Genomic DNA, 12,711 nt, shown 5'->3' on the forward strand with positions numbered 1-12,711 from the left:
GCTGGTAAAGTCTCTCTCCAGGCCTGGCAAGAGGAGGGATCAAGAGATGTTGCTGTACTGGACCCAGAGGCAGCAGGGACCCAATTCTCAGATATATATTTTTTGTAACAAAATTAATAGACTCCAGCCCTTTTAGCATGAGAGATACAAAGAAAATGTTCAAGCGACACACTAATCAATTGCAAATGCTGCTCCTGCCTTTCTGCGTTTTTGGCCAATGAGTGAAGCCATGGTTTGATTGATGAGCACTATAGAAAATACTAGAGTCACACATCCATCAGTTCAGTGTCGCCTACTCCGAAGGGCAGCAGCTTTCCAGGATTTCAGACAGGGAATCCCGCCCCCCACCCCAGTTCTTTCTGGAGAAGCTAGAGCTGGAACCTTCTGCATGCAAAGCAGATGCTCTACCACCAAGCTATGGTCCTTCCCCACGTACAGACCCACCAAGCAACTTTCATCATTGGAAATCAAAAGCTAGCCTTCACACACAGACACCCAAGCACATACCCCACCATGTCTGCTTGCCGTACAGAAAAAGAAAGGGAAGAAAAAACTGGTGCAGTAAACCTCATGAATTACACAGTGTTCTCCCTGGAAAACAGAATTGCATAATATGTTGTTATACTACTGCACGTAGTAAAAATCATTCTTAGGTTGCGGAGCCAGAAAAAACAAGACATGAAAGGACAAACTGACTAGAAGTTCGCCGCTTTGGACCAGAGAAGGGTATCTGGCAAGATCCTGTTGCTTTTAGTCCATGTGTTTTTCATTTGATTTAGTTCATGTAAGGTTCTTTCAAGGGACATGATTGAAAACGCAATAAGCTCTGAAGGAATCGGAGCTGTGTGAGTTTGAGAAACTCACTGGGCCAATCAGCTTGTTTTTTCCACTAAATCTAAAAGGCTTGAAAGCTTACAATTCATTATGATGAATATTTGGGGAGTGGGGTTATGAAGCATTTTATGCAAGCAAGTTAGCATGTGAGGACATGGATAACACAGTTTTGTTCCCTTCCTATGTTCTTCTTGTTACCTTTCTTCTCTTCAACCAAGACAAGTCCATTAAAAAGGGGGGAGGGAGAAGCATTTGGAGATGTTCCATCAAGCTTTCTGTTGTTTCTTCACCTTTTTACATTTCCATGATAAGATCACTGAGATGGGTCCCTTCCAGCTTTGCAATTCTATGACTCTATGGTTCTATATGCAGCTGGAAGGGACCTCAAACATTTCCAAAGCATTGTGCATCCTCATCTCCACCAATGACTGACCACCTTGAATAGTATCCAAGGGTAGGAATAATAGGAACATAAAATTGTAGCGTTGGAAGAAACCACAAGGATCATCTATGCAATGCAGGAATCTTTTGCCTGACATGGGACTCAAACCCACATCCCTGAGATTAAGAGTCTCGTGCTCTACCTACTGAGCTATTCCAGCTGTCTACCTCAAGGACAAGTTGGCAGTGCCGCTGGTATTAAGCAGAGGAAACACTGGCCTGCAAGCGCTCCAGTTGGAGAACAGCCTTTACCAAAGGTGTCATGGGTTTTGAAAATGCTCAAACTCAAGACAAAAGGAAGCAACACATTAAGAGGAAGGCATGCTTGGCAAACCCTCACCGTGATCAACTCCTTTTTTTAAAAAGATATTTATTGAAGTTTTACAAAAACGTAAGTTTACAAAATGAAAAAATATAAAAAGAAAAAAGATACAAAAAAGAAAACATAGAAAAATACATGAAAAAGAAAAAAGAGGAATAAAAATACAAAATACAAAAGACAAATAGCTAAAAAAAAATTAAAAACAAATCCGTTTTTTGTAACTTTGAACTCATTAGCTTGTTTCCTTGGCCTCCTCACACCTCCCCTTTTTGTATTCCCATTTAAATAATCAAATCAGCAAATCCTTACCCTCTTTCGTTTATCTTAATTCTATATCTTAACATATTATAACTCTATATTTTCATCCATTATCAATTCATTTTTGCATATTCTTATTAACTTTGTTGCTAATGCCACTTATTTTCAATCCAACATCATTTTAACATTCATTAATTTTACAGTATTTCTGAAGATAGTCTTTAAGTTTCTTCCAGTCTTCTTCCACCAACTCTTCTCCTAGGTCTCGGATTCTGCCAGTCATTTCCGCCAATTCCATATAATCCGTCACCTTCATTCCAGGGTGGGTAGCTCTTGTGTCTTCCAATACTTTGCAATAAGTATTCTTGCTGCTGTTGTTGCATACATAAAGAAAGTTCTATCCTTCTTTGGCACCCATTGGCCGACTATGCCCAGGAGAAAGGCCTCTGGTTTCTTCAGGAAGGTATATTTAAATACCTTTTTCATTTCATTATATATCATCTCCCAGAAAGCCTTAATCTTTGGGCACGTCCACCAAAGGTGAAAGAATGTACCTTCATTTTCTTTACATTTCCAACATTTATTATCGGGCAAATGATATATTTTTGCAAGCTTGACTCGTGTCATGTACCACCTATAAATCATTTTCATAATATTCTCTCTTAAGGCATTACATGCCGTAAATTTCATACCGGTGGTCCACAACTGTTCCCAGTCAGCAAACATAATGTTGTGACCAATATCTTGTGCCCATTTAATCATAGCAGATTTAACCGTTTCATCCTGCGTATTCCATTTTAACAGCAAGTTATACATTCTTGAAAGTATCTTAGTTTTGGGATCTAACAGTTCTGTTTCCAATTTTGATTTTTCCACCTGGAAGCCAATTTTTTTATCCAAATTATAGGCCTCTCTTATTTGATAATAATGAAGCCAGTCTTGCACTTTATCTTTTAATTTCTCAAAACTCTGCAATTTCAATTTGTCTCCTTCTTGTTCCAATATTTCCCAATATTTCGGCCATTTGGCCTCCATATTGAGCTTTTTCTGAGCCTTCGCTTCCATTGGTGACAACCACCTTGGGGTTTTATTTTCCAGTAAATCTTTGTATCTTATCCAGACATTAAACAATGCTTTTCTGACAATATGGTTTTTAAATGCTTTATGTGCTTTAACCTTGTCGTACCACAAATATGCATGCCATCCAAAAACGTTGTTAAAACCTTCTAGGTCCAAAATGTCTGTGTTCTCAAGAAGCAGCCAATCTTTCAACCAGCAGAATGCTGCTGATTCATAATAAAGTTTAAGGTCTGGCAGGGCAAATCCACCTCTTTCCTTTGCGTCAGTTAATATTTTAAATTTTATTCTAGGCTTCTTGCCCTGCCAGACAAATCTGGAAATGTCTCTCTGCCACTTCTTGAAACAGTCCATCCTGTCCAATATTTGCAATGATTGAAACAAAAATAACATTTTTGGCAATACATTCATCTTTATAGCTGCAATTCGACACAACAAGGAAAGCTTCAAATTTGACCATATTTCCAAGTCTTTTTTCACTTCTATCCAACATTTCTCATAGTTATCTTTAAATAAGTTTAAGTTCTTAGCAGTCATATTAACCCTCAAATATTTTACTTTCTTAGCTAATGTTAAACCAGTCTCCTTCTGAAACCTCTCTTTCTCAATCGGTGTTAAGTTTTTCTCAAGCACTTTAGTTTTTGACTTGTTCAGCTTAAATCCTGCCACATGACCAAATTCTTGAATCAATTCTAATACTCTTTTCGTACTAGATTCTGGCTCCTGTAACGTCAAAACTAGGTTATCTGCAAAAGCTTTCAATTTATATTGTTTGGCTCCGACCTGAATACCTTTAATCAGACGGTCCCTTCTAATCATATTCAACAAAACCTCCAGAACCGAAATAAAAAGCAATGGGGAAATTGGGCAGCCTTGTCGTGTCCCTTTCTCTATCTTAAATTCCTCTGTCATCACATTATTAACTATTAACTTAGCCTTTTGTTCTGAGTAAATTGCACTTATACCATTTTCAAACCCTTGGCCCACCCCCATTCCCTGAAGATTTTTCTTCATAAAATTCCAAGAAATATTATCAAAGGCTTTTTCCGCATCTATAAAAATTAAAACTGCTTTGGTATTGATGTTCACTTGCAGCTTCTCCAAAATGTTAATTATGTTCCTCGTATTGTCAGACAAATGTCTACCTGGGAGAAAGCCGGCTTGATCTTTATGTATCTCTTCAACTAATACCTTTTTTAATCTATTAGCCAAGATATCAGCAAAAATTTTGTAATCCACATTAAGCAGGGATATGGGGCGGTAGTTCTTAAGTTGTGTCTTTTCAGACTCAGTTTTCGGTATAAGTGTAATGTAAGCTTCCTTCCACGACTCTGGCGCCTTTTCCCCCTCCAAAATTTCATTACAGACCTCCTTTAGTGGCTGAATTAACCAGTCTTTCAGAGATCTATAGTATTTGGAGGTAAGACCATCCGGCCCTGGAGATTTACCCAACTGCATGTTCTGGATGGCACCTTCAACCTCCTGTTCTGTAATTTTGTGATTCAACATTATCTTATTTTCTTGAGAGATTTTTTGTAATCCATTTGTTCTTAAAAATTGGTCTAAATCAGTCTCTTTCTGTGGCCCTTGTGTGTATAGTTGTTTAAAATATCTCTGGAAGCACTTTCTAATCTCCAATGGATTCTGTATGTTCTTTCCTTCCACATCCAAATTTGTAATGGTGTTTAATTTTTGTCTTTTTTTCATCTGCCACGCTAGCAGTTTCCCGCATTTATTAGCCGATTCAAATGTCTTTTGTCTCATCTGCTTAATTTTCCATTCTACTTCCTGATTTATCATTTTCATGTATTGTACTTGATATAGTTTTATTTCTCTCAGAATCTCTTGCGACTTTGGTTTTGCTCTTAATTTCTTCTCTCCTTCTTTTATTTTTTCCAAGATTTTATCTTTTTTCTCATTTTGAATTCTCTTCTTTATTGCGTTCTGTTGAATCAGAAACCCTCTCATGACCGCTTTGCTTGCGTCCCAGATTACTCTTTTTTCAACCGTGGTATTCAAATTTATCTCAAAATAATCTCTCAAGATTTTTTGGGCCTTCTTGGTAACCTCGTGATCTCTAAATAAGGTGTCATTCATCCTCCATCTGAAGGAACCGATTGGTGTTAGTTTCATCTCCATCTTCACCGCATTATGGTCGGAGCAAGTTTTTGGGCAAATTTCCACTTTTCGAGTCTTAGGTGCCAGTCCTCTAGTTATCCATATTTGGTCAATTCTTGTCCATGTCATGTTGGCTTCAGAGAAGAATGTTCCCTCTCTTCCAAGGGGGTTCTTAGTTCTCCAAATGTCAATCTAGTCCATATTGTCAGTCAGTTCAAAAAAGGTTTTTGCTAGTCTGCCATCTTTAGTTACAACCTGTCTCTGCGACTTATCCATATTTGTAGATACCACTCCATTCATATCTCCCATCAAGATAATGTTATAGTCCATGTAGTCAAGCAATGTCTCATGCAATTTCCTGAAGAATTCAGATTTCCCCTCATTTGGTGCATAAACTCCTACAATCAAAATTTTTTCTCCTTGTGATTGAATCTCAATTGCCACAAATCTTCCTTGTTCATCTTTAAAAACAAATTTCGGTGATAGGCTCTCTTTGGCATAAATAACAACTCCTCTCTTTTTAACCTTGTCCGATGAAATAAACTCTTGACCCAATCTTTTATTAGTCAGTACTTTCCTGTGAAGCCTTATCACATGAGTTTCCTGTAAACAAATTAAGTCCAATTGTTCCTTTTTCAATAAATGAAAGACTTTCTTCCTCTTCTCCGGGGAATTAAATCCATGAATATTCCAACTTAATAATTGCAGAGACATGATGTGGTTATTCTATTTTCCTCCAACTGCTCCCAAAAGTTCTTCTTGTTCTGACGGTGGTATCACTTTTTTTTGTTTGTCCAGTCCCAAAGGTGGTGGTGCTATGTCTAGCACTCCTGATCTTAAAGCTCTTAGCTCTTCTAGTACTTCTTTTTGCAGGTCTTCTTTGTGGTCTCTCAAAAAATTTTCCTTATCTTCCACTGATCTTATTTTGAACTTTTTCCCTTTAAAGGTAAAAGATAGTCCCTGGAGGAATTCCCACCTAAAAACAATTCTGTTTCTTCTCAGTAGGGCCACCAGATCTCCGTAGTTGGTTCTAAGATCCAATAGATGTTTCGGTATATCCTTAAAAATCTCCACTTGAGTCGTTAATCTCCAAAGTCTTCTGGAAGTGTGCACTCAGTATTTTATCTCTCTCTTCTTTCGTTCGGAGGGTAACCAAACAGTCTCTCACCCTGTTTTTTCTCCCTCCTCTTCCAAGTCTGAACTCACTTACTATCTTAAAGTCTTTCTCCAGCTCCAAATTCCAAAATTTTCCAAATTCCTGCGTAAGATAGTCACTTAGGTTATCTTTTTCAAGTTCCTGTACTGCCCTGATCCTCAGATTGGTCTGTTTCTCCCTCAGTTCAATCATAGACAGAAGTGACTGATGATCCCCAATCTGTTTACGCATAGGTTTTATTTCTTCCTCTACAGCCACTGCTTTTTCTTTTGCTTCCTCAGCTATTTTTCGATTAGACGCAGATTCTTCCAGCAATTTTTCAATAGATTCTGTATTGGAGTTCACCTTCTGTCCCAGATTATCTATTTTAGTTGATTGTTCCGTAACTTGTTTGCTTAGGCCTTCCAATTTTTCAAAAATTTTATTTAACATAGAAGTAAAATCCCCTTCTGAAGCCATTCCTTTTGACTCAGCTTGTGCAAAATCTCCCCCCTGTGTCACAGGAGGGCTGGGAACAGATGGTCTGCGTTGCTGGGAAACTATACTGGGCTGCTGCACTCTGGCCTTGCCCGATCTTGTTGTCCTATCCGTCATCACACTTTTGTCTATGAATCAAGGTCGGTCCCACGGTCAAATCTTGCCGTGGAAAATCCCCAAAGTCCAGAGTGGAAAAATCCCCCAGCTGGGTGTACAGCTTCAATGTTCCTCTAGGGGGACACTGTAGCAGTCATTAAAGTTACAATAAAAAATCTTTTCCAACTTTCTTAAGTCCCCTCAAAAAAAAAAAAAAAAACAAGCAACAGTTTCAAGTCCAGAGAAGACCTTCAACAAGTATCTCCTTTGCAGAGTTAACCATTAAAAAGTTACAATGTCTATAAATAGTGCGACTCTCAATGCAACAGTTCTAATGAACCTGGCAGTCCGTTCCCAGGAGTTAAATAATTGTCTCTATTTTTCACAGAAGAAATAAAGTCACTTTTCCCTCTCCCCCCCCCCTCCACTAACCTGGGGGGGGGAGTTCTTTCGCTTTAACGTTCGGATTTAGAGCTTTAAAAGCACCGCTCTCCAGGTCTTAGCTTAGAAGCGTATTTGCTTTGATCTGTATACAGAAACGGAAGGCGGACTTCCTGTTTACGCCTTCCTGCTTCAGTGCCAAATTAATCCCTTTTTTCTTCCTTTAGTCCCAATTTCTTAAGCTTCACCTACTCATGGGTAGTTGTTTAGCAGCCGAATTGTCACAGGAAAAAGGTCAGCGCTCTCCGGCAACAGCTGTGTGGCTTCACCCCACGGAAGGAGCAATTGACTCTCAGCACCGCGCCTCCCGTTACGCTCCGGAGCCCCTTGAGGGGTTCCTTCGCCAAATCGGGGGGTGCTAAGGGTGCCCGTCGAGTCCCACGTTCACAGGCTTCTCCTGCCTGTGATTTCCAAAAGGGTCTCCGCTTCGCCTTAGCGGACAGACCCACTTTCCGCGGAGCTTCTCCCTCCAAATTAGAAGGAGACCGCCATTGCCGTTGGCGCCGCCTCCGGAAGCCCTCACCGTGATCAACTCCTGCCCAGAAACCTATGTCCCCACTGTGGAAGGACATGTGGATCCAGAAGTGGCCTCCACATTCACTCCACACACTGTTAAGACCGTGTTCATGGAAGACAATCTTACTCGGCTATGAGTGATCGCCAAAGAAGACTCCAGTTAGAACATGCAAAACAGACCTCCCTCCTTTGTGAGTAGACAGCACATGACCCAAGTGCCCCATATGGTTTGGATGAAAGCAGTCACAAATAATCCTTTGTCGCTTGTTTCTGAAGAGGATCCAGTAGCTTGTGCCGGTTCCGCCACACATTTCTTATTAGACAAGCAACCATCAGTTAAATCGGTGCAACAAAATGCGTCATTTAGAGGTGACACTGTATTAGAACATTCTGAATTCCCGAAAGTCCGGTAGCTCACATCCTAGCAGGGCAGCTTGGATAAGGAAGCAATTGCTGGCTTGAGCGTATTTTATTATACTGCAGTTAGCAACAGTTTTGGATTAAACCTTTCTGTAAATATTATAAAATTAATATAGTTATCCCAAAGGGGTTACTGCTGTCTATCCATCATGTGCAGTTAATTCCAAGTGTTATTTCATATTTTCACCACTGTGTGGATGGATAGATCGTCTTCTTCTTTTCTTTCTTTTTGGTCTGTCAACAAATGATTTGTTATTTTGTTTACATTTTTCAACTTGGAAGAGAAGCTAGAATGAACAAATAGAAAGCGACTTATTTGGTGAGAAGACAAAAACCTGCTTCGTGGTGTTATACCAGCAATACATGAAATGTAAAATACTAACCCTCTTCAACCAACAGGGTTTCCCTCCCCTTGCGTGGCGAGTTCCCGCCCCCCACCAGGGAGAAATAAAGACACTGGACACCAAGTATTAAAGTTAAATGGGCGAATTAGGCCACAACTTTATTGATTTCAGGAATGAGAGGTATTGGCTTAGGCATTGGTCCTATCGACTAACCGGCTGCAGCCCGATTGCATGAAGACCGGCATGGGTTAACACCATAGGGGGGGGAGTCTCCTGCTGAGGCACGTCAACTAGGAGCTCCCCCGGGTCACCGCTCGGGGGCGTGCCTTCGGCCCTCACCTCCATAGGCTTCGGACAGGGCCACTCCCCCCCCGGAATCCTTTCTCGGACTACCCTTAGCTTTTGGGGGCAGGTGATGGCGTTTCCTCCCCCCCATCCTCTTAACCCCTTCTTACCATTGCCTAACCACCACTCGAGCAACTGCTCGCCGCCAATACTCTCATGCCTGTAACCAATCTTGCAGGCTGGTGCAGTGAAAAGAGGGCGAGCCCGGCCACGCCGGCCCTAAATAGGGCGGGCCATGCCCCCCCAGCCACCCAATTGGCTGGCTGGGTTGATGACGTGGCCGGGATTCCCTCAATCTTGTAGGGGCTGGAGGGCACCCTCTGTGCCATGCCCCAATCAGGAGGGTGCCCACCCTGGACAGCGTGGGCATATGCTCCACCGATGGGCATAGCTGTCAACATTTCCCTTTTTTAAAGGGAAATTCCCTTATTCTGAATAGGATTCCTCGCAAGAAAAGGGAAAAGTTGACATCTATGCCGCTGGGTGTGACACAGCAACAACCCATTCTGCAAGTGCGTGCTTCTATTCCTCCATGATTTGCCCCATGAAAACAGCAGGAAAGGATTGTATGTTGGTCTCTTTACTCACAGGTTTTGTCTCTTTACTGCCACTGTTTCCCAGGTTAAGGAGAGTGCAAACAAATAACACAGAAATTAGCACTAAACATGCAGTAAAATCCATTAGTTTTCCAGAAGTGGCTTCTACGTCATGTGAAAGCTCAACTATAATTAACTGTTAGGTGCACAGAGTTTCCCAAACTTGGGTCTAGAGCTCTTTTTGGACTACGATTCCCATCATCTCTGACCACTGGTCCTGCTAGCTAGGGATCATGGGAGTTGTAGTCCAAGAATAACTGGGGAAACCTGTGTTAGGGGAACTATTGATGGCTGCTAGCCATGATGGCCTATGCTCTGCCTCCATGTTCAGAGGCAGTAATGCTTCTGAATACCAGTTTCTGGAAACCACAGGGAGAGGAGAGTACTTTTGTGCTCAAGTCCTACTTGAGGACTTTCCACTGGCATTGGAGTGGGGTGGCGTTGTAAGAACAGGATACTGGACTAGATGGGCCACTGGCCTGATTCAGCAGGCTCTTCTTATGTTCTTATGAAATATCAGGAAAAGGAAATGAACTGTCATGGAATTCTACTCAATATTGATCCAGAGTAGTTAGTGGAGTAACAACAATGTATGGTTAGCGGAGTAACAACATAAACATGTTGAAGGATTAACCCCAAAAATAGACAAGAGGCAATTGTATTTCATCCAGCAGAGCTTTACTGCTCCTGAAGGCAAATGAGCATAATGGTCACAAATACATTCAGGCACTGAATTTACTGGCACTGTCCATAAAAAATCCAGTTGCAGCAAATTTAAACTTGCAAAAACTTATAATAAGCCTAAAACTTAACACTACATATAGAACACCACGCCAGATAGAAAGAGAGACAGAAAGAGAGAGGGTGAAACCCAGGCTCCTTCTGGCCCTACTTTTATGGTCAGCATGACCTTGACTGAAAGAGATAAGAGAACCGGTTGAAACCAACTGTACTCAGCTTCTCTGAAAGAATAACCCAAACACCATGAACCTTCTTGCTTGCTTCTTTCACACAGAGAAGCTTCCGGAACCCTCTTGAATTAATTAGAATAGGAAAGATCTCTACACATCAGATCAGTACTTTCTGCACTAAGAAATGCAAACTGCCATGAACTGCTATATGAATGCAGCCCCAGTGCACTAAGCCTTACTCCTCCCTTGGTACTTTCTCAGAACGCATGGAAGGGAAAGCTTGAACGGGACTTATATGTACAGCCAAAGCAGGAAATGGCAGGGAGCTAGGATTGCACTTTGAGGAATATATTTAGAACATGTAGAACTGCGAGCTAGAAGCTCACGAAAAACTCGTCCAAAATCAAAACCCAAGCGTGTTGGCTGGACGCTCTGCAATGGCACGGAATTTAGTGTGGGTGGCAAGCGGGAGTGCCAGACATCTTTTCGGTGGAAAGGAAATTCCTGTATGTCAAAACACAGGCATTGCACTGACCATAGGACAGGTCTCAAAGACACTGCAGCTTCGAGAAATGTCTGTGGGCAGGCTGCAGATTCGCCATAGCATTGTTCTTGAAAATCGTGCTCGAGAAACGGTTGAGGTAATGCGTTGGCAACGTCTGCTTTCCCCAGCAGAAGAGAGGGGAAGCCACCAGCTTAGCACCTAGCCTTTCTGCCAAAGCCACAAGCCCCCTCTCTCCTTTATTTGCAGAGGACCTACCTAATAAATAACAGGAGGAGAGGAGGAAATGGAAGAGTGAGATATACGAGGGGGCCGGAGTCGTAATTTACGAAATGCAATAAACTTGCTGTCAGTTAACTTCAACTGATGTGCAAATCTGTCAGGAAGTTCCAAACGCTGCATACATTTTCTCGGTGGGGCGTTTTAAAAGGAAATAAAATAGCACCTGAGTAGAAAAGGAGGAAAGTGGAGACAAAAACAAATGGGGCAGAATGGGGAAATGGGGTGGGGGGTGGTGAGGAATGAGATAGGAAAAGCCCTGCTGGAATAACACCAAAGGTCCATCTAAGCCAGTATCCTGTTCCCACAGGGATCAACCAGATGTTTTGGGGAAGCCTGCATGCAGGTTATGAGCACAACGCTCTTTCGCTTGTGAATACTAGCATACCAGAGATAATCCACACATCTGCCAGCTCGTTATGCGAAAATTCAGTTACATGAATTTCCTGCTATGGGCTGAACTTTGCTGTGTTTCTTGTCTGACGCTGGATCTCACACTATCATACCTTCTTTGGTTTTTAAAAACATTTTACAGATATCTGACATGTTTATACACTGAAGCATTTCCTCAATGGCATATGTATGTGTGTGTGCGAGCGCACTCATGTGCACCACTTAAAATAAAATAAATACCTGAAACATTGGTTGGGGGAGCAATGGCTTTTTTAAGTGTTGGTGCTGACCTTTAAAGCCCTAAATGGCCTTGGCCCAGTATACCTGAAGGAGCGTCTCCACCCCCATCATTCTGCCCTGATGCTGAGGTCCAGCGCCAAGGGCCTTCTGGCGGTTGCCTCATTGAGAGAAGCAAAGCTACAAGGAACCAGGCAGAGGGCCTTCTTGGTAGTGGTGCCTGCCCTGTGGAATGCCCTCCCATCAGATGTCAAGGAGATAAATAACTATCTGACTTTTAGAAGACATCTGAAGGCAGCCCTGTTCAGGGAAGTTTTTAATGTGTGACATTTTAATGTATTTTTAATCTTTGTTGGAAGCCGCCCAGAGTGGCTGGGGAAACCCAGCCAGATGGGCGGGGTACAAATATTATTATTATTATTATTATTATTATTATTATTATTGCCATGCCAATAAATCAACACTCTGAATGACCAGCTGGGAAGGCACCTGATAACTTTGTGATTGTTATAGCATAAGGACACCCAGCCTCCTTGTTGTCACACTGGCCATATTGACGCCCATGAGAAACCTGAAAGCAAGACCCGAGTGCAACAGCACTCTCCCACTTGTGATTCTCAACAACTGGCACCAGTGACACCGGTGTTGTGGAATGCTGAAATACGAGAGGTCTCATCTGCATTGGCATCCCGTCAGCTTTTGAAGACACACCTGTTTACATAAGCATCCCCTTGACCTCTCAACCTGAGTCTTCTGTTTCATTTGCAGTGTTCTTTTAATATGATAGTTATTATTGCATACTTAAATTATGGGTGTTTGAATTTTAATGCCTCAGTGGGATTGTTTCAATGTGCATTTTAATTAGGGATGTTTATATTTTAATGTTTGTTTAATTGCCATATAAATAATAATCACTGCCACGCCACCACAGTGTTTATTCTTGGCTGG

Source organism: Podarcis filfolensis, assembly GCF_964270895.1.
Source record: "Podarcis filfolensis genome assembly, chromosome: 1".
NCBI classification, from domain to species: domain Eukaryota; kingdom Metazoa; phylum Chordata; class Lepidosauria; order Squamata; family Lacertidae; genus Podarcis; species Podarcis filfolensis.